The sequence below is a fragment of the Felis catus genome, chromosome A2 (assembly GCF_018350175.1).
Source record: "Felis catus isolate Fca126 chromosome A2, F.catus_Fca126_mat1.0, whole genome shotgun sequence".
NCBI classification, from domain to species: Eukaryota; Metazoa; Chordata; class Mammalia; order Carnivora; family Felidae; genus Felis; species Felis catus.
The window spans coordinates 148,411,025-148,433,864 of record NC_058369.1 but is presented as its reverse complement, the minus strand read 5'-3'; the positions used below and the strand labels follow the sequence as shown (position 1 = coordinate 148,433,864).

The window sequence follows — 22,840 nt, the reverse complement described above, 5'->3', positions numbered from 1 at the left end:
TATTATCTGATCTCAAGGTGTTTATAGTTGATTCATTTATTCAATAGACATTTGAGAAAAAGCTTCTGTGTACTAAGCATGTGCTCAGCTCTGGAGATAGAAAGTAAAAAAAAGAAGTATGGATCTAACCCAAAGAAAGAAGAATGGATGAAATAATAAGTATAATAAAAAAGTTTTTAAAAATTGAGTACAAAAAAACATAATAGAAAAGATTAACAAAACCACAAGCTGATTCTTTGATATCATTAGTAAAACAGCTATACCTCTGAAAACACTGATCAAAACAAGAGAGAAGACAAAATAAATAAAATGGAATGAAAAAAAGAAGTAACTATAAACAAAGCAGAGATAAGAATAATAATCATATTATGAATAGTACTAGATGTAATAATAGATGCAATGGATACATTTTTAGGAAATATAAAATTCCAAAATTAGTGTAAGAAAAAAATTTGAGAATAGAATTAGAGCAGTAAGTATTAAAGAAATTGGAATGGTAACCAAAGACCCCTTACCCCCGCCCCCCCAAAATCCAAGCTCGGTTAGTTTTAAGGTTTCACTCTACTGCATTTATAAGGAACAGCATATTTCTACATATATATATATATATATATATATATATATATATATATATACAATTCTAGAAACATATATATAATTCTAGAAATATATACAATTATATATATGCTAGAAAACATCATGAACATGTGACATTATCTATTTATGTAAATAAAAATTCCATGTGCATAAAGATATATATATACACACACTTTATGAGAATACATATAGACAAAAGAGCCTCATTAACTTCATTATAATGGTAGCCAATGATCAAGGTAACAAGATTGGGACAGGGGAACAAAGGGAATAAATGAATACAAGAATGAGTGAATGAATGGAGAGAGATCATGCAGGGATAAATGTGTCATGAACTAGGAGTGTGGCTGACTCAATTCTCTGACCTGCGGTCTAGTAGTATAGAAAAGAAGTGATCGAATTGCTGTCATTAGGGCTTACAATTTGGTAAAAGTAGATAGACCTATGTCATTTAAAAAGTGGAATAAAATGATTTAGGTATTTTGGAATAATTCTGGTCATGGTAGGGTGGGGACACAAATCATGGTATAGTGACTTCTCTCTGGATGAGCTTGTAGAGACCACACACCAGTAGAAGAGACCAATGTGGAATAAAGAATGTGATTCAAAGGGGGATAGAGAAAAAAAAATAAAAGTGAATACTAAAAATAAGTCCAATGGGAATGCAAAGGCAAGGAATGATAACCCAGTCTAGGGCGTAGAAAATGGCCTCTTAATACCTCAGCTGAGCCCACAGAACTGGGCAAATGACCCAGACAGCCAGCCCACCAGGGCCGCGTCTAGGTGCAGAATTGGATGCTGATTTGGGCTCCAGACTATCCGCGGAGCCCATGTTAAAACTCTACACAATCATGCACCACACAGAGTGTGGCCTGTGAGCCAATCAAATGATTAGTAATAAAACATAAACTTGTATCCTGTTTCTTCAACTAGGAGGTGAATTCCTTTAAACCACTTCCCAGTGCTGATTGTTTGTTGTTGTTTTTTTTTCCCATGACCATGGCATTTAGATTTTGCCTTCGAATTGCAGATATAATGAGATGATTTATCATGGAAAATTATTGCATGATCATCAAAAAGTAATGAAAACTGTCACAGCCTCTCTTCTTAATGGTATTTCTCACTGACCTCCTTCCCCCTACCCTGAAAATGAGCTCTAGGAGTCTCACATGGAGCCAACCCAGGGCTCTGACACTGTTTAATTCACTCAGGCAGTCAACCATAAACACAGTTTTCCGAAGTAAAGACAACTTCTGTAACTTTCTAATTAAATCATAAAAGCCTGTAATTAAAGAGACATAAATCACCTTTACATCTTCGGACTCTTTTGCGGCGTTGCACGCATGTTTCCAGCTGTGTTCACTCGGACCTCAGAGGCAATCTGGTCCAGAGAGGGAGGGGACAGCGCTGCTTTCCGGTGGTCCTGGAGCAGTGGCTCGCCAGGACCAAACATTTAGTGGCAGTGCCCTGGTGGAGATGCTGGCATGGAGCCTGCACTTGATGGAGAGGACATGAGAGGACCTCAAACAGGAGCATTCAGTACTGTTTCTCCCTTAACTAAGTCCACTTTCAGTGTTTGGTGGGTCAGGATGGCAGCTGCCTCCAGAGAATAGAGGGACAAGTCAACACCACGAGGGGAAACAATCACTTGGTTTGAGACTATAAAACATTCTATGAAACCATCAGCCTGGTTCCTCAAAAAGTCAGTGTCATGGCAGAAAGGAGTTGGAGGACTAGAGTGGATTAAAGGAGTTCAAACAGACGCCAAAACCAAATGCAGCATGTGAACTGTGATTGCATCCTGATTAGAAATAAACACCCAAACTATGAAAAACCTTCCTTCCTTGGGATGATGGATAAAACTGAGTGTAAACTTGATGTTAGATGATATTATGGAGTTATTAATTAATTTTAGGTTGTGTGATCATGGTACTGCAGTTAAGTAAGCTAATGTTTTATTCTCAGGTGTGCTGAAGGATCTAGAAGTGAAATTTCATGATGTCTCCAAATGTGTTGGAATGGCAAATATTGGGCATAGGTGGAGGGCATCCATTGGTTCGTGTTAGTAGTTTTAAAACTGTTTATGCATGTATGAAACAATTTTGTACAAAACTTGGGGAAAGAAAGAATGGGTCTCTTAGAGACCTCCCCCCACACGTGGGTCATACATCTGACATGGGAGCAGAACCAGGTTGGACAAGTATAACTGGACAGGTCTTCCTCTCTGCTGTCTGGATGTTGTGAATGCGTTTCTTTACAGCTTTCAAAATAACATAGCCAAAACAAAAACAAAAGCAAACACATGAGCTTTGGGAAGGAAGTAGCTCTAGGAGGTAGGTAACAGAATCTTTCGACTGGCTGGATCCACTGGGGAACTCAAGGTGATGATGAAGGTCTGGAATGGGACTGAGTCTGCAGGACCCAAGCCCAGCAAAAATACAAGTATCTGAGTGGAAATGCCACTGGGCTAGACCAAGAAATCTGCAGACTTTCTAGCCACTGGTAAAGTGGCCTCATCCTCCTGGGGCTCAGTGGCTGATGAAGCATGGCAGATGTGTGTGGTATGGAGATGTGTATGGGGCCAGTTAAGGGACTGGCCTGTCCTCATAGCTAGACAAGTAAATGTCCCTGGAATGTCCTTTTCAAAAATCTCAAACATTCCTCTGTGAAAACTGAAAAGGGCTTTAATTTAGAGAGGGGTAGACCTTGGAGATCACCTGGCCTCATGGTTTTCAATTTGTGCTGCCAAGAACTTCTAGGACTCCGGGGACTTTCCAATGTAAGTCAAGACTCAGTCTGAAAGTCACAAACCTGGTCCAGAGCACTTCAGAAGCAGAAGCAATGTGTCAGCTTCCTCTGAAGGTGCTAGAGGAAGGTCTGCTCCAGGCCTCTTTCTTAGCTTTGGTGGTTCCTTGACTTGTGGCAGCATGGCTCCGACTGTGGAGCATTTTCCCTGTGTGTGTGTGTCTATGCCCAAATTTCTCCCGTAAGGTCACCAGTAATTCTGGAAGAGGGAACCACCCTATTCCAGTGTAACTTCGCCTTAACGAATGACATCTGCAATGGCCCTCTTTCCAATTAAGTTTACATTCAGAGGTATTGGTGGTCAGAACTTTAACATGAATTTTAGAGGGGCACAACTCGACCCATCACAGTGAGCTAGAGGCTCAATAGTCTTGCCTGGTGTGGGCACCCACTAGGTCTGGGACTCCTGATTCATTCCTCGAGACCTCTTTTCATTATTGTAAACCATCTCCTACGGGGTACCCAGACTAAACAAGGCATCCCCAGCATGCTTTGCTTAGCCCTATTGTGTGAGTCATTTGCCACTTTTGGGGTGCCCATCATTCAACCTCTTTTTATTAGCACCTGATCTTCCTCGTGGGAAGTTTCCTATAGTGTGACACGTTCTGGACAGAGAGTGCTTGTTTCTCACTCCCAGAACTGAAAGGGCAGAGGCTCTTCCTATCTGCAGTGAGCCCGGATGGATGCACGTCTTGGGTTCAATCTGTCAGTCCCATTCTCCTGGGCCTCATCCCTGGAATGAGCGATACCATGAGGTGGGGGCAACACCCAGACTACCCTGTTCCAGTAGAGTGGCCTTACTGGGCTTCCTCCTGGTCATCTCCAGAACACCCTGGCATCCCATTCCTGTGAGTCCCTGATGCTTTTCTAGGAAGTCCCATTTTTGTTTAAGAGAGGCAGAATCCATGTCTGTTATGTACAGACATAAGCTGACCAATACACGTGTCGTCACCGGTTACCTGGAGAGGTGTCACTAAATTCATTTTATTTAAAAAAAAATTTTTTTTTTAACGTTTATTTATTTTTGAGACAGAGAGAGACAGAGCATGAACGGGGGAGGGGCAGAGAGAGAGGGAGACACAGAATCTGAAACAGGCTCCAGGCTCTGAGCCATCAGCACAGAGCCCGACGTGGGGCTTGAACTCACGAACCACGGGATCATGACCTGAGCCGAAGTCGGACACAACCGACTGAGCCACCCAGGCGCCCCAATTCATTTTAATTTAAAATGAATCGAAGCACATCCTGAGACCCAGAAGATGACAAAGTATCATTATGTGGATTTGGTTTGGGATCCAGGTCTGAGCTAGGACCTCCAGCATGTGCTCCGTGGGCCTCACTAACCCAACCTGGGTGGAGCTGGGGTGAGCAGGGCAAGGAGGTGACCGCCAGCCAGCCGCCACATGCTAATCCATATTCCGTGACAGCCCGCTTTGCATGTCAAGTGTGTGGAAAACAGCTTCGCCAGTAGCAGATCACAGGGCCTGACGATTTTATCTTGTTAAAATCGAGCCTACACAAAATAGATAAGCGCTCTATCATCTTCCAGAATTAATCCACATACAGTTTATCTTCTGAGAGGTTTGCCATGGTGGCCATGGTGCCACTGTAAACATAGGTTGGGTGGGTCACTTATTTATTTAATTTGCTTTCAGATGTGTGTGTGTGGGACCTCCCTACACCAAATAGTTTGGGATAATAGCAGCATAAAAGCGAGTGAAATAATATATGTGGTAAACCAAGATCTAAAGTTTTTGTGTTTTTTTTTTCTTTTTTCCTGAGGGAAAAAAAAAGGACATGTATGGCATATATATATATATATATATATATTTTTATTAAATGCCTTAGCCTTGCTTTGGTATTTATCTTCCTGTGGCAGCCCCTGATCCGGTCACAATGTGTAATTCCATTAGCATTATCTCTCAATTCATTGGAGGGGGCTTCAGCCCGGACAAGAGCGGCAGAAAAGGCCGCACTGTTCAGGAGGCTTCTTTCTTGTTTCTTCTGCAAGTTTATGCCTTTATCGGCAGCTCGTTTAAAGGGAACTAAAGGGGAGCCGGTCAAATCATTAAGTGAGAATTTAACATGGGTTTTTAAAGGCAAACGCAGAAGCTTTTTGAGGGGTGAAAAATGGTTAAAGTAAATAAATGAACGATGCCCTCACTGCTAGCGTAACTGTTGGCAAAGGATGCTATTGAAAGGCCTTGTATTTGTAAAGAAGGTTTTATCTTTGTACGTTTAATGAGAAAAGTGATTTTGATCAGATGTCAGGGCTCCTGGGTGTATTCCCGCTGAGCCACTGAGTGACTCTGTGACTGTGTCCCCACTTGCACCCCACTCCCATCTTTGTCTCTTGCCCACCACAGAGGGAAAGCTGGGAAGAAGAAAGAGATGATCTTCCCGAAGCTCCTCGAGCACCTGTAGAGAAGGATGCGGGCAGATGGGAAGGAGATACGGGTACTTCCTGTTTGTCCGTGTGAACGGCAGGTGGGGTTCACAGGGAGAAATGAATTGCACAGAAAATCCCCACACCCCATTGGTGTTTTAACCCTCCCCTCTCAGGGGGACCTTTCACTTCATGTGCCAGCCATGTCCCCTCCCTGGCTTTGCTTCCCCTCTTCCCCTTGTTCACCGTTCACAGAAGTGCCCACCAGCTCTATTCAAAAGATAGACAGCAGGTGGAAAGGGAAGAAGATGCCAGGGGTTGGGGAAGCTACATAATAGCGACTCCTGGGAGCTGCTTGTACAGCATGGTGCTTGTAATCCTGTTTTCTGGGAGAGGGATTTGAGGTGCCAAAAAAGCACATGGTGTGCGGCATTTTGACAGTGGAGTTGGGAGCCCTTGGGACAGATGCCTGTCCTTGCCATTAAAAATTGCAAACCTAAAACATCTGAAAGGCAGCCCAGGAGTGAGCCTTTTTCGAGGGTTCAAAGTACATCCAATCTTGTGCTAAGGGCTTCATATACGTTATGTTCTTTAAAAAGTGTTTCCAAGCTGTTTTTTTTCCTTAAAAACTGAAACCCTTATCTGTAAATGTTTTGAGCAATCCCAATATCTGTACATTTATTTATTTATAAGTTATATATATATATATATACACACACATATATGCAATTGTTGTGATGTATTATGCATATTATGATACATGAACAACTGTGTGTATTTTTGAAGAATGAGAAAAAGAAATAGAAATAAAAGTTACAATACTTTCTCCTTGAATCTCCACAGAGTCTTGGGGATACACTGGGTACTCGCAACCCACTCTGACAATTTCTGCTCCTCACAGCCTGCCTGACACGTAGGTGTTGTCACTTCTGTTTTATAGATGAAGAAACCGCGGCTGAGACTGTTTTAGTAATTTGCTCAGGGCTGGGATTGTAACTCATGTCTTCTGATTCCAGATGCAAGATCTTTCCATGACACCGCATCCCTCCCTTCTCTCCTCCTGTCTTCTTGCGGGCCCTAATGAATAGCCCTGCATTCCTATCGCCCACTATTCCCTCCTTTTTCTGTTCCAAGGCTCTCCATGTTGATTGAATCTGCAGGGGATGACTCTGAATCTTGACCTGTCCAAATCAGTGCCAGTGATCCCATTCCCCTTTGCCAGACACTCATTTTCCCAGCTTCCCTTGCAGCTTGGAGTGGCCATGTGACCCAGTTCTGGCCAATCAGACATGCGCAAGTGTTCTGAGAGATTTCACCTGCTGTTAAAAGGGAGAGCCACTATAGAAGAGTGCCCTCCACCCCCCAGCACTTCTTTTCTTCTCTTGGGTCTTAAATATGATTACGTGAAGGGATGCTTGGAGCTGATTTGGGCCATGGGGAAATGAGTCTCAGGGCAAAAAGCCAGCTTGCTAAGGATGAGACACAGACAAGACAGAAAGAGACTGGCTCCCTGATAACCTGAGTCCCTGCACTATACCAGGAACCACTTACCTCCAGGCTGCTCATGTGAGATATTAAATGTCTTCACTGCTTAAACAGCTAGATGGATATTTTGTTACTTGCAGACAAAGCCTTGATAACCGATGTAGTCTCTGTTCTACAATTTTGGTTAGCATTTTCCATCCTCAATTCACCATTTTGTCAGTTTCTTCTGCTCCTCAGTCTACATGTTAACCTTTATGGAGCCAGGCTTGATTCATATGGTCCAAGAAGTCACATGACCTAAAGATCTTCAAAGACTAAGCACTATTTTCCTGACTCTTCACTGTTTTGTTTTCCCAATTGTATTACTACGTGTGTGTTTGTGTGTTTATAATGGCTTATTCTAGTTCTTTGCCTGGGACAGTTCTGCCCACATTGGCCCTTTCATGGGTCGCAGAGCTTGCCTTCTTTGGAAGTATTATTCTTTTGCTATGACCCACTCCAGGGCCCTTGTACTGGCTGCTTCCACTCCCCACATCTTCACTTACTTGGTTTCTTCTTGTCCTTCCATCCCCAGCTCAGATATTAACACCTCAGAGAAGTCTTTCCTAACCTGTGTGCCTTCACCCCTTACAATACTATGTTCCTTAATCTTCTTCATAAAACTAACCACTACCTTAGATTATCTTGTTCATTCATTCAACTGGTTCATTCTTGCCTCCGTCCTCAGTGCATACTGCCCAAGAGCAGAGACCTCGTGTCTGGAGTTCCGCTTTATCCCTAGATCCTAGAAGTTGGCACATAGTAGGAGATCAGAATATATTCGTATCACAAATGAATAAAAGGAAGTATGAATGGGAAGCTCCTTTTTATCTATTAGATTGGATGCTGCTTAATTTATGAATCGCTGAACAAAGCCAGTAAGATCTTTAAAATTAAAAAAAAGAAAAGAAAAAAGGAAAGAATGAATGGGTATGAGGTACCTGCTCATCTCAATTCTTGGTTTTGTTCCCCAGGGGAATATTTCAGTATTTATGAAACAGGGGTATTTGAAGCGCTCAGTCACTCTATGCAAGTGCTATATAAATACTGTACCGTCGTGAACTTTCTACAGCTTAAAATCCTAACTTAGAAGACCATATATTAGTGTTGTTATTATTTCCCATTTAGATGAGCCTTATTTTAAAAATGTTGAACCAGCAGAGACACTTCCAATAAAAGAAGGAATAGTTGTAATTATAATGTGGTGCTATGATCAGAATTAAGAATAATTGCTTTCTGAATTGAGTGACGCTCTCTCCCTTACAATTCCACACTACCTGGTGAACACTTTTATCTTAGCATTAATAACATATTAGTGCACTTATTTGTTGATGGTGTTGTTCTCCATTCACCCGAAAACCCCTAAGGGTAGGGACTGTGCCTGAAACAGCTTTGATCCACAGCGCAGTGACATATGGTAGGCATAAATGCTTTTTGAATGGATAATTTTAAACATGATATGAGTTACACAAAGTATCCCCTTGGCACATTTCACTCTCCAATTACAGTGAAATTAAAAAAAAAAAAACCTTTATAGTTCCACAAAAATCTGTAATATCTGTTTTGATCTTTGGAAGATATCCTTATCATTGTTACCATTATCATTTCACCCTTTTTCTCTTAAGATGTATTCTCTCTTTCTGTAGTATTTATGCCTGAATAAGCGTGAAGAGTCAGGAAGGGACGTTATGACCACACCCAAAAGGTGTTGATGAAATCACTGGAGGGAAAAAGATAGGACGCTTTCATTTTCTTTGCGGAAGAAAATGATGTGAGTATCAATGATACTGATCATAATATGGGAGGAAGCATATTAGGAAAGGCAAAGGGACATTTAGGTTGGAAGTTTGGAAGTCCTGCAGAAGGAGCAAACACAATTCCTTCACAGAGAGGTGCATTTGATGATGGAATAATTTCCCCCAAGAGAGAGAGAAGAATGCCGTTGTTCAGGTCATTTAAGACAAACAAGAGGATAAAAGAACAGTCATTATTTATAGTTTGTCCAGTATCCACAGTATAGGTGGATGTAGGACAAAAGCCTGTTTGGCCCCCAGGTGTACAGTCTATGGGACAAGATGCCATGAATTGACATGGAGCCTGTTACCTGCAGTGTCTCTGAGACACAGGGACCCCTGGCCTGGTTTTTAGGCCTGTAATGGCTGTAGGAAGTTCTTGAGGCTAAGAGGTAGGGATAGAACAAAGGACAGAACCCCCCCTCAGAGAAGTAGAGGCTGTCTAGTTGAGGAAGGACGAAAGCAATCCGAGCACACAAAAGGAATGACTGAGGACTCAGGGGAGTAAGGATTTGGGGGAAAAAGAGAAAGGGAAAGAATGAAAATTCAGAAAGGTCAATCATATGAGCCTCCACTGGACAGATGATATGGTTTCATATAGGCCTGCACTGGGCAAAGGACAGTATATCTGGTGAATGAGGTACGCAGTACAGAGCAGGGAAGAGGCAGTGTTTAATGTAGCTCTGCGTCTGCTCATTCCCTCCATCCCACTCACTGACTTGACCATATTCCTGACTCCATCCTTGACTTCTCTCCCTGGTGTTGGTCTTGAGTGGGACATAAGTTGGCTTCCCTAGATATTTCTCCCAAAGCATTGAAGTTCAATTCAGTAAACATTGACTGAGTCCATGCAAAGCACATGGTGTGGAGGATACAACAACAAACACGTGACAATTAAAATATCAGACCCTTGAAGACGTCAGAGATCACTTCATCCAAACTCCTGTCTTCACCTAAGGATCACCTAGTTCTCCAAGTGACAGAGAACTTACTACTATCCAAGGAAATCTATTCTGTCTTTAGAGAGTTCTATTAGAAAGGTATTCTTTATATTGGACCAAAATATCTCTACATAAGATAAATTTTACTAATTGATTCCACTTTGCTATCTTGAAGTTATATAGAGCTAACGCAGCAACTCTTCCCCTTGACAACCCTTCAAATATTTGGAAGTGTCCTATTTCTTTGAGTTTTACTTTCCTGAAGCTGAACATCACCAGTTTCTTTGAATGTTCCAAATATAATAGGGTTTTAAGTCCCTTTGGGGCTTGGCCACTCCGTCTTAAATGTGGTTCAATTTTTCTTAAAGCATAGGGCCTGGAACTGTGTACAAAAGTCTGGGTATGGTTGGCTATCGCAAAGCAGAGCAGGGCTATCATTGCGTTCTTTGGGACTCTGTTCTTTATTAATAAATACAGCTTGTAATTTCATTGACTTCGGCAGCATCTTACACTGGTAACTTATTGCCAACTTTAGCTCATACTTAAAAAAAATGTGGTCACATTTCCTTGATCCGGTATTTACAAAGTTATTTCTATACCCATATATAGGACCTTGTTTGTATTCATATTACATTTCATTTTGTTGAAATTTCCCCATAATTTTAGCACAAAAAATTACTTTTGAATACAGACCGTATATTCTATGTTGCTAAGCTTTGATCATATACTTGTAGCTTGAATAAAACAGGTTCTTCTTGATTCTGCGTTAAGATCCATGGCACCTTGATAATATATCCAAAATAAATGCAAAATCGACCCTTTCAAAGCATAGAAAAATTACAAAGTTCTATACTGATGGTCTTTTGAGGAGGCATCAAAAGAAGGAATTATGTCATACCCTCTGAAAGCCTTTCTAGAAACCCCTCTTTTTGTGACTGATGCTCACGTACCTCAGTCTTCACCATCATCATAGCCTTCCTCGTACCTGGCAGCTCTCGTCCTGGCCCCCCACTTCCCTCCCAGGCTGCTGCTTTACTTTTCTCTCATTACCACATCCTTTTTCTTTCTGGAGTATTCCACACATTTTCTTTTTTTCTTTCTCCCTCTGTCCTTCCCTCTTTCCTTCCTTCCTTCCTTCCTTCCTTCCTTCCTTCCTTCCTCCCTCCCTCCCTCCCTCCCTCCCTCCCTCTTTCTTTCTTTCTTTCTTTCTTTCTTTCTTTCTTTCTTTCTTTCTTTCTTTCTTTCTTTCAATTTTATTTTAAGTAATCTCCACACTCAACGTAGGGCTTGAACTCACAACCCTGAGATCAAGAGTCGCATGCTCCACTGACTGAGCCAGGCAGGCACCCCTTGTTCCATGTATTTTCAAATGTTCATCAGCTAAACTTTCCTCACCTCTTCCATTCCTCAGCGTAGTGCCCCAAGTCAACACCAAAATGCCTTACTAAAGCACCAAAACTGCCCAATAGAAAGCAAAAGTATCTTTCTCCTTTAGAAAGGAGGAAGATTGTAAATGTATATTTATATTTAATATTCTTCTTTTATTGCAGTCATAGACAAATTTGATGGCCATGTCTCCTATGTCTTTACCCGAGTTGTTAGTAAATCTGTTAAACAGGTTAGTTTGAGGACAGAGCTCTGAGACAGATCCCAAGAAAATCTTCCTGCAGATTGTCTTGATGCATTAATGAGCATCTTTGGGGGTTAACCATTCAGTCAGCTAATCCATTCAGCCTGCATTGCCCCGTGTTATAAGGATTTTATTAAAGAGTCTACTGAGCTCCTTGGAACGATTCAGATATTTTCTTGTGTTTCCTCGATCTAAAAACCTTACTATCTGCTGATTTAGGGAGCAAGAATAGCCTGACAGAGTTTGTTCTTCGAGATCGCAGACTGATTCCTAGTGATCATTGTATCACATTCTAAATAATCACGTCTACCTTTTACTGAACGAGTGGTCAACATCTGGGCCAAGCTCATTTGTTTATATTTTTCAGAACTTAACATTATTTTCGCCTTTCACAAAACTGGAATGTTATTTGCCTGTTAACCCTTCTTTGTCTCCCCCTGCATAGTTCCTGAGAAGATTAATAACTCACTAGGGAACGTTTACCTGTTAATACCTAAATCACGGCATCGTGGTAACTTTAGCCTGGACCGTCTCTGTGTGTTAGCTTCCAGGAGTTTACTGATCCCACTGTAGAAGAATATGGCCTTTGACTTGACCTAAAGCTGCGTGTTTTATCCCAGAAAGGATGTCCTGGATCATTCCTGGAATCTCTCTGATCAATTAGGGCCAAATAGAAGTCCCTAGGCCAAGAAGGGCACTGGGTGGTCTTAAAAAATGAGAGCGGAGGACTCAACCTGTGGGATGTTTACCCCATCGTGCCTGGCAGACAGGATGCCGTGTGACCTTCAAGGCGGCCCACAAAAGAGGAGCAAGATGGCACCGATAGTCGGAAACTGGAACAAAGGCAAGCTTGACTGTGATACAGATGGGGTGGAGGAGTGGCTGGCTGGATTCAAGAAGAGAGAGCGTAGAGGACTAGAGGCGTGATGAAGATGCTTTTAGCAGCAGTGTTTTTTGTTCCTTTTAAAGTAGCTTTTCTAAAAAATGGGGAATGAAATACTTGCACATGGTAAAATGTCAAAAAGAACAAAGGATGTACAGTAAAACAATGAAATATATATCGCTCTAGCTCCCGCTCTGAGGTTTCTGCTGGTAACTTACAAAATGTTCTATGCATATTTAAGCCTATATAGATATATGCATACTATTCTGTAGGTTAACAAATATGCAAATATGTATACAAATACTCTGCGCTTGTTTTTTCAGAGCATAGATAACATAGATTAACTTCATTTGTTTAAGGTTAACACTGGTTCTACTGCATGACTGTACCCTGATTTTAACAGCAGTGCTTTGAGGGGACGAAAATAGAATTGTTGCCAAACACAGAGTGTTAATCTTAAATTTGAAGCCGAGGCAGTAAATGACAGGTGTGAACAAGTTTACAGTTTGGATACCTATGTAATCTGAGATATATCACTTCAATGACCCTTGCCTCAGTTTACCTAGCAGGGAAGGGAAATCACTTTCCTTCTTGATTCTGGTGTTAGAAAATATGAGTCAAATCCCCTTAAATATAGGACTTGGGAAAAACAGCTACTGGAAAGGATATATATTAATTTTTTCTTATTATCGAGAGGTGGGGTATGGGCAGAAGGCAGCCCTTACTCTGATTACAGCTACACTAAATTGAGCTGACATTGGTGGTGCGTTTTCTGGGTGTCTGTGAATAGTCAGCTGAGTAATGAAGCAGGACTGATCTGGGCTGACCCAGCTTATTCTTGGTGTATTGCTGGTCCTGGGGTGCACTGGGAAATGTTTAACAACTGGCTGTCCACAAAAACAAAAGCCCCGGTGTGTGGTTTGATTCCCATGGTGTAAATGTTTCCAGCTGATTGCTGGCTATCGGTACACCGTCACTGAATGCACACTTGGGGAGAGAGGCACACAGTTGGCTCTCCCCCCAGCTCTTCAGCACCTGTATACCACGGTGGCCTTGGGGCTCACAAGAACCTCACAAGGACCTCACAAGGGACACTCAGCATTTGTAAAGACTTCAGTCAGCGGAGGTGCACTGGGAGGAAGCCCTTTAAAAACGGGAAAGAGAATGGGGCCAGAGGGAGAATGGAGTCAGGTTTCAGAGTCCTGGAGGGAGATGTTAAAGAGGAAAGAGGTCATGACAGGCCCTTGCACCATCTCTGGAAACTCCCAGAGGCCGTCCACGGCTCTCTTTCTACTCTGAGTTAGTATGGTCACCTCTGTCCTTCTTATTCTTCTCTATTGCTACTTTCTTCCTTCCCCCTTTCTTCCTCGTGCATGCCTTGGCCTCACTGCCAACCCATAGGCTCTGCTTAGTTTTCCAGAAGCTGCTCAGGGTTGAGGAGATCCTCTGAAGCCCGAGAGAAGATGATGTGACCCAGTCCTCATGGGGCCCTGTGTGGACGGAAAACTGCAGTGTCAGCTTCCAGCCACTTCTTATTTCCAGTCTCTTCTTGCTGTGACAAGAAGAGTCCCTGGACTTCCCTCCTCCCCTGCAGTACAGTAAAGGTCAGGGTCAGGGCTAGGGAACTCTCTTAGCACCATAGGGACTGGTGCTCACACTGAAGTCCCAAACAGTCTGACCTCCGAGAGGATCCTGGGAAGGTAGGTGCCAGACAGCCGGTTCAAGAGAGCAGGATCCAGTACCACTTCACTGCTGTGTGTCCCCGAGGCTGACTCTCTGGAACTGACTCCCCGCTGGGACTTCAGGTGAGTGCTTGACTTGAGCGTTCCGTGGGCTGACAATTTCCAGTGCCCTGGCTGGGTTTTCTCATTTTTACTTAACACGTTGGGATATTCTAAGATGCTTGATGCGAAGAGCTCTGAAGGGAGTCCCTGGCAGGGCACATTTTGGTGCCCAGTCCTGCCCAGTATGGTCACTACCATGCACCAAGCATGGCCTCCTCTGCCCTTCTTCTTCTAAAGCCAAGTGGGCTCAAATAATAAGAGTAAGAGGCTAACGAGGCCAAGGTCAGGGGAAGGATTCCCTCTCTGTAAGTCAATGTATTAGTTATAGTTATCTATTGCTTCAAAACAGAGCACCTCCAATAACATCTAGTCGCTGCTCCACAATGTCCAGGACCTCAGTCGGAAGACTGAAAGCTGGGATCATCTGAAGACTTGAACAGGGCTAGAGAATCCTCTTCCAAGGGCTCACTCATGGGATGTCAAGTTTTGCCAGGAGTTGGCTGGGAACCTCAGTTCCTTTATACAAGGCTGCTCAAGGGTCCTCACCACAGGGCAGCTCCCTTGCCCCAATGTGAGTGATGCAAAAGCCCAGGCTGGAAGCTGCCATGTCTCTTGTGACCTAGCTTGGAAATCACATGTGGTCACTCCTGCAGTAAAGTCTTCTTGGTCACCTAAGTGAGCTCCAATTCAGTGTGGGAGGGGACTGCGTGAGGGCATGAGTACCAGATGGCAAGGATCTTTAGGGCCATTTTGGAGGCTGGCGTCACAGTTATTTAGGAGGTTATACTCAGGCCACCTGGCAATCATCTTGGAAATGTATGTTACCAGACAAGACTATTCAACCTATCAGCACAAACCCATCTTCACTGCAAAGGAAAGTGACTTCAGGCCTTTCTGTTCTTTGTATCCTAGTCAGAGGGGCCAAGTGACTCACTTAAGCTACTTGGCAAGTGCTGGGAAGAGGCAAGATGGAGCCTTCATGTGGGAGCCATGAATTGCATTCGGTTCGTGAATTCAGGCACACTGTAGGACCTCATGCCTTCTGGGACTGAAGTGTTTACCTTTTCTTGTTGAGCAAGATAAAGAACTGGCCAGAGCTGGGACTCTGCTATTTTCTGGCAAACGAGGTTAGGTCACATCCCCTCCCCGGCCACCTCACCCTCCATCCTGCTTCTGCGTCCTGTAATTTCTGGTTCCTGCAGTTGAAAATACAAGTTTGTGTGTTAGCCGAGAGAGAAGGAAGAATTGTGGAGAGGGTGTGGTGGATGAAGGGGTCTGGGGAGGTAGGGGAGGAAGAGTTGGACCACGGGATCTGCTTCAGGGCCCGGATCACCAATACCTGCACAATGTGTGAGTGGGGGTGGGGGAGGCACCCTCCCTACCCTGGTACCAGCTCCTCCCCCCCCCCCCGCCCCTGCCGTGTAGCCTGGGAAACCACAACAGAGCAGCATGGCCAGTTGTGTCCAGCAGTATAGGTGGGCAGGGGCGATGGGAGTGATGTCCTTCCATCAAATGGCTTATGTAGACGGTAGACTTTTGTGATGGACCCTATGGAGAAAAACATGATCAGACTGGTTCCTAAGCACAAACACCATGGTTGTGCATGGCGGGGGGGGGGGGTCCTGTGACATAATGAGGGGAGACAGGGAGGGAGTTATCAGCAGAGGCCAGGTCTGTGTGAGCAGGGGCAGGCTGGGAGCTGCGATTCAGGTGTTAACATCTCTGTATCTTTGCTAGCACCCACAGGCTAGAGAAGCCTGGGACAGTGTGGGTCTACTGACCGTACATTCAAGCCCCAATTCGGGACTGTGGTGACCCACGGAGACTTCTCCCTCAGTTCCAAGGGCAGCCATTTCTCTGTCCTTTTTTACTGTTCTATGGCCTGGAGTGTCAAAAATAGAACCGTTGGGTTAGAAGCTTAACCCCTTAGGCATCAGAGGAAAGAATAAGTTTGTTTCAATGGACTGAGAATCTTGAGAACAGCTGTCCTACATCGAAGTGTCAGCTTTCAAGGACGCAGAATTGAAGGTCGCTGGAATGTACAGTGGACATCTGGTGACACATCCAGGAAGCAGGGAGCAGTGGGGAGTTGGGGGCCCTTCCTACTGTCTGCATCGCATCCAGGGAGGTGTCACCTGGGAAGGCTCTCCCTTCCCTCCCAGTCTCTGTGCAGTTCGGATAATGTTGATATTTCTACTCTCCTGCAGGTGGCGCCACAATTTAGGTTTTTAAGCTGCTGCCTTCCTGTGGTTTTCATCTAGTGCACTGGGTGCTGTATAAAACCCAGCCATGGGGCCAGCTCTTGGGGGAAAAAATTTCTCTATAGCACCACCAGGCTCTGGTGATTTATTTAACAAGCAAATCTGGCTTTTATCAACTTAAATAGCGGTTCTGTTCCTAGGCTAATAAAATGGTGGTAGCTAAGTGAAGGAAAACTTAAGGATTTCTTCTCCTCTCTCCTATTAAATCTGGCCCTTTTACTCAGCTGTGAGTGATGGGCCAATACTTTTCTCCTCAAGCCCCTCAATAAACCACAACCAAATTGCCACAAAAAATCACCTCCTTGGAAGATAGGACGTTATGAAGCAATATGACATTTCACTTCTCCCTCTTGTGGCCATGGGGCCAGGCAATGACGACTGGGTTTCCTCACTGGCCTGGGGTAGAAGGGGTGACTTACAGATCCGATGTCAGTTGGAGAAAGTTTGGGTTCCTCTTTGCCCCTCACCAGCTGGCAGGGGCTGCAGGAGGTATGAGAGGGAGAAGGGTTTGTAACTCATGCAGAAACCCATTTTGAGCTGTTCTAGAGCTTGCCCTTCCCAGTGTGTCTATTCATAGAGAAGGGTCAAGACAACAGAGGACTTAACTGCCCCCCTGTACTGTGCCATTAAAAAAAGGGGGGATATGTCCTTCTGCAAAGCAGTGCTAATTCCTTGGATGTGTATTGCACGTATTTGAGAGCTTCCAAGTGCATGAATAGGTAGCATTTCCTTTGAATGTCACTATCTTTAAGGGGTAAGTGGGGCAGATGAGAACGTGAGATCTCCAGATCGTAGCATTCGTGGGTGGCGGTGCCTAGGTCTAGGACCAAGTCTTCTTGCTTCCAGTGTAGAGTCCTACCCATCCTACCCCATCTCACTCTCCAGCTTTGAAAGAAGAAATCCAAGAGGCCATAATAATAATAATAATATCAAGCCCCACACTGCTGCTAATTTGACCCTTCCTGTTCTCCCTTACAATGGCATTATATAACCACCCATGCAACATAGCTTCCTTCGTGTTACTAACTGGAGGGGAAGGAGGGAGAACATGGTTAGCCATATGGCCCTGTTAATGATGAGAGACTCAGCTGGGGCCACTCACCGTCCCGTGGTTGGGCCAACTTTTTGCCTCCCTTCTTTTCTGTCATTTGGTTCTGTTATTACTCTTCAGGCACCACATGACATCCGTTTTTCTGAATGAAAATAAGTGACACCACACACTAGGCAGAAGATAAAGAATAATAAATATGTTTTATTTGCCACCTCTAAAAAAGGTGTTTGACTTACCATCCATCCATCCATCAGAAATTGACCCTGGGGCTCACCAGCAATATTCACACACACACACACACACACACACACACACACACACACAGTGCACAAAGAGGCTACAGGAGGGAAAATCAGTTATATTAAAAATACATGTTAGGGGTGCCTGGGTGGCTCAGTCGGTTGAGTGTCTGACTTCGGATCAGGTCATGATCTCATGGTTCGTGGGTTCGAACCCCGCGTTGGGCTCCGTGCTTATAGCTCAGAGCCTGGAGCCTGCTTCAGATTCTGTGTCTCCCTCTCCCTCTGCCCCTCCCCTGCTTGCACTCTGTCTCTGTCTCTTTCTCAAAATAAATAAACATAATTAAAAAATACGTGTTAGAATGGCTGAGAATGGAGGCAAAGATGTTTTCTTGCTTCCTCTTGCTTTCAGCATTTTTATGACATACCCTGAAAGCTGAGTGGCAAACACATTTGAAAGGCTCGCCTCCTCCCCCACAACCCCACTCTGCCTTTATTGAGCCATATTCCTTAAGTAACCCATTATGGTTTTCCATGGGGTTATCTATCTGTGCTGTCACCTCTGGGAAAGGCTTGTGATGATCCTGTGCAGAAATTTTAGAGCAGAAACCTTAGAGTGGGACCAGGGCTGGTGCGAGGCCAGCCTTACAGGACCCTGAGCCTGAGCACCTCCTTAAATTTTGCATCCTGGGTGCCTCACCCTAGTCTCAGTCCTTCCTAGAGAGACATTTGGCCCTGGGCTTCCTCAGCCTGGATGGAGGTCCAAGGAACAGTGGCATTGAGTTATTTTGTGATGTGTTTCTCCGGACTTCCTAAACTAACCTGATATTGCGGGCTTTATCTAGAGTCTGGGATCCAGGGTTTCTGAGAGGACAGGAGCCAGATCAATGTATTAAGGCACGCTAATGAGATAACTCCTTGCTGCTTTCTGGGCCATGCAGTGCTCAGCAGAGAACCAGAGGCCACAAGGGCTCCACGCTGTCTCCTGGAACAACCTCTAACCAAACAAGCAAATGTCTGGTGTCCTCCTCTTCCCGGCTCTGGCTTGGCTTATCTTTTCATTGAGGCCCCCACCTTTGAGAGCAAAGCTTCAACAAGGTGCTGTCTGGACGGACCTGCCTGACCTGACTATGTTGCCTTGGGGCTGGTAGAGCTGGTCAGCTCCCAGCGCCTTTCAAAGACTCGCCAGTTTACAACTTGGATTTCTGTGAAAATATAACCCCTACAGGAAGGTGTCAGGATTTATGCTGTCGTCCATCACGTCCACCTAATGGGAAGATTCTCAAGAGATGTTTTGATGGGAGGGACAGTAAGGGGCAGGAAGTTGGGCGCTATAGGAAAAGGAAAGTTGAGGAGTCCTGAGAGAGGAGGCCAACAACTCTGGCTCCTTTGGATGGTCCTCAGCGACTGCTGCCCACGTGAGGAGGCACTTAGTGACACAACTGATGGTTCCCTGGGACTATGTTGGGGGTGGGGAGCAGGGCCTTATGCAGAGCTGGTACCTGAGTGTGGGAATCTTTTAGGCTTCTCCTGGTGGGAGGGGGGCACACTCCCAGGAGGATCTAGGCAGAGGTTTCAGAGGTGGTGCTACCCACTTCCTTTCCGCATATTTCCTCTCTGCCAGATGGCTGTCAAAACCACAGCAACGTGATTTCTTTCTTCGGACTTCCGAAACTGCCCTGATGTCGGCATTGTCTGTTCTGTGGTCGATGTTTCTGAGAACAGGAGCCAGGTCAGCCCCTCAATATAAACATGAATAGACGCGTCAGGTTACTGAGTAAGCTCCAGGGCACTCGGCCATTCATGCTCTCTCGCCCGGGCCTCCGTCCTTGGGTGCCGCGGAGGGGTGCTGGGGTTCTGATTAGGGATAGGTGCGTGCGCCTGTGTCAGCTCTGCGCACCTGAGGGTCCCTCCGACCGGCAGCGCCCGCATCCCGAGGAGGCTGAGCGTGCCTCCTTCCGAGTGGGCGCCCCGCGCCCGTGACACCGCGTACCCGTCCCTCTCTGCCCCACATCGCCACCGGCAGGGTCGTTGGGCGCGGGCCGAGGGGACAGGGGGGTGTCCGCCATCGTCCGTGCGGGGGGGAGCGCCGGCGGGGCGGGCGGCCGCGGGCGCGGAGTGGGGGAGGCGCCCCCTGCCCCCTCTGCCGGCCGCCCTCCGTCGGTCTAGATGTCAGCCGCGAGCTCCGAGCCAGCCCGAGCGAGCCAGAGAGGGAGCGGCGGCGGGCGGCGGGCGGCAGGGGAGGGGAGGAGGCGAGGCGAGGGAGGGAGGCAGGGAAGCAGGGAGGGCGGGAGGGAGGAGAGGAGGACCCAGAGAGCGCCAGGCAGCTGGAGTTTTTGCAGCGCTTGGCCGGGCTTCAATGCACAGCAGCAGCGAGCCGCGGCGGCAGCAGGCAGCCCGGGAGCTCCGGCGGCGGCCGAGCCAGCGGCGGCCCCGCTCCCTGCCCCCTGCAAACTTTGCGAGCAGCCCGCCCGGGGGGCCGGGGGCGCGCCCGGGAGGCCCGGCTCCGCCCGCGGCCGCGCTCTCCGCCGCCGCAGCGCCAGGCGCCGCCGCCGCCACCGCCGCAGCCCCGCGCCTCCCCGGGGAGCAGCCGGCGGCTCCCGCGGCCCCCCAGCCCCGGGCCCTCTGCACCGCCCGGCCGGTCCCCCGGCGGGGGCGGGGGCGGGGGCGGGGGCGGCAGCGGCGCGGCCGGTCGCGGACTGCCGGGGGGCGGCCGCCGCTGCCCAGGGAGGCGCGCAGAGGCGCCGAGAGCGCTCCCCGGCGGGTCCCCCGCGCACTCGCCGCGCCCGGGCAGCGGCCCGACCGGGCGAGCATGGGCGGCGCGGAGTGACGCCGCCGTGCCCGCTTGGCATCAAGGACATTCAGCCCGCGGGGGTGGGGACGAAGGGGGGCAGCCCCGCGTCGCCACCGCAGCCCCAGAGAGCCGCCGCCGCAGCCGCCGCCGCCGCCGCTCCGGCTCCGGGCTAGGTGGAGGAAAGGGGTGCTTGGATTCGATCCACATTCTCCGACCTTTTTGTTGGACATTCCGCCCACCTCGGACGCCGCCGGAGGAGCTGTCAAGCCCCGCAGGCTGTGATTTCGCCCTCCGTTTCCCTTGCCTCCTCCCGGGTTCCCGGTGCCTCGGCGGAGTATTTGCGTTCGGGGCTGGGGCTGGAGGAGGCAGCCACACGCGCGCACACGCACACGTTCAGAGGAGGACGAGAGGCAGCGGCACAGGCACCATCTGCAGTGTCAATGCGGCGCTCCCGCTGAAGGAGGCAAGAGCGGCGCTTCCAGGTAAGGAGCCGGCGGGAGGGCGAGGGCAGCGCGGGCGGAGGTACCCGGCTCGGTCCGGGAGTCCTCGGCTGCCCTGGAGCCAGCCCGCTGCACGCACGCACACACACACACACACACACACACACACACTCGCGCGCGCGCGCATACACACACACACACACACACACACACACACACACACACACACACTGGCACACGCCGCGCACACGCACCTGCCCACGTCCCACCTGGACACCCGCGTAGGTGCGGCGCGGCCAGAGCAGGTATTTCCCCCTGTTCTTTCTCCTCTGACGATCCGGACTCACACTTCTCTTACCTAGGACTTTCAGGGTGGGATTCTGCGTATGCCTGCCTCTCCCTCCCACCGGGGTAGGCTGAGGGAGCGATTTTTCAGTTCCCGGCCCCTGGTATTTCTCGCTGGTTTTCAAAACGGGAGAAGTAATGGGAGGTTTGGGGAGACCCGCCCAGCGTCATCTCCGCTCCGTGGCCTTTGGACACCCTGGGATTTTGAAGGGAGACAGACCCACAGATAGATATTCTGACAGATATTTGGAGAGCGTGGTGGCCCAGCGTGCAGGGAGGAGGCCACATAGGCAGATGGGGCTGCAGTTCTGTAGGGCGGTGCATATGGAACAGGCACTGCGTTTCCCCAGTAAGAGGCAGCACAAACGCCTTTCTGAAGCATTGCACTGCTTCCCCGGGAATGCGCCGGGATTCCAGGCAGGAAGGGGCTTCCGCATGGCATTGGGTGTGTGGCTGGTCTAGGGAGAGCATATGGGGGTCAGATCCTCCATAAGAGGTACGACCTATTCACATCTCCAATCTCTCGGCAACAGCAAGCCGCCAGGGCTTAGGGACACAGGTCTTGGGTATCCCTTTCACCTCTCTACTCTTCCCTCTACGCTGTGTGGGAAAGCATGGGGCTGTTTTGCTGTGCCTCTGGCTAACACCTGTCACATGCCTTTGGAGGTGTGTGTCTGAGAAATAGAACTGAAAGGGGGCGGAGGAGGGTGTTGTAGGGAAGGGAGGAAGGTCCCCTCTCTCACGACCACCTCAGCAGTGTCCCCCTGTAAGGAGGCCAGGCATTCTTGGGTTTGCCAGTGTTCCCCAAAGCCAGGTTGCTTTTGACTGTGCAGAACGACTCTCCAAAAGCCTGTGGTTCAAGGTTCTATTTCCCTAAAGCCTTTCCTTTCCTTTTCTGCCCAGCTGGAGTTTCACAGGCTGCTCATTTTCAAACTTTTTCTGGAGGAGGTAGGAGGTGGTTGGGGCTCCAAAAGGGCTTTTTTTGCAGTTTCCATCGGGGGTCAAAGAGCAATTCATTCGGACTCGGTTGTTGTAGGGAGAAGAATGTGAGGTCCAAGTAAAACATGATTTTGGAGTGGCACGTAAATATAGCAGGGCCCCGAGTTTCTCTAGCTGTCCCTTTTGGGGTAGCTTGTGGGGCAGCCTGGCAAGAAATGGGGTGAACTTGTACCCTTTATATAAGATCATGTGTTCAGAGTGTCCTACAAACTCACCAGTGGGAAAAATATGTTGGGAGTCTTCCAGAGTGCTAGGGGAAAGGAGTCAACATTCTTTGGAACAAGGGGCCTCAGTGTTGGGCACAGGATTCGGTTGATTCTGTAAATCCTGAAGATGGGTGCTGAAATAAAGGGCCCTCTGCGCACCCC

General features: G+C 47.3%; 1 protein-coding gene and 1 non-coding gene across 5 annotated transcripts in view; both read left to right on the top strand.

The window, feature by feature from the left end:
- PLXNA4 (plexin A4) overlaps positions 1–22,840 on the top strand; it is a 594,729-nt gene that overhangs the window by 134,792 nt on the left and 437,097 nt on the right. Inside the window, exon 1 of one of the 4 annotated variants that reach the window (XM_045052766.1) lies at positions 13,279–14,364. The exons of 1 other annotated variant lie outside the window; for it this stretch is intronic. The gene's annotated coding sequence lies outside the window, so the exon portion shown is untranslated. Of the gene's footprint in view, positions 1–13,278; positions 14,365–18,233; positions 19,627–20,758; positions 21,171–22,840 lie in introns of those variants that run through there. 2 more of the 4 variants (XM_045052767.1, XM_023250576.2) reach the window with 2 other exon arrangements.
- Positions 18,038–18,122, top strand: TRNAR-UCG. The gene has a single exon. It is a non-coding gene; the product is annotated as a tRNA-Arg (tRNA).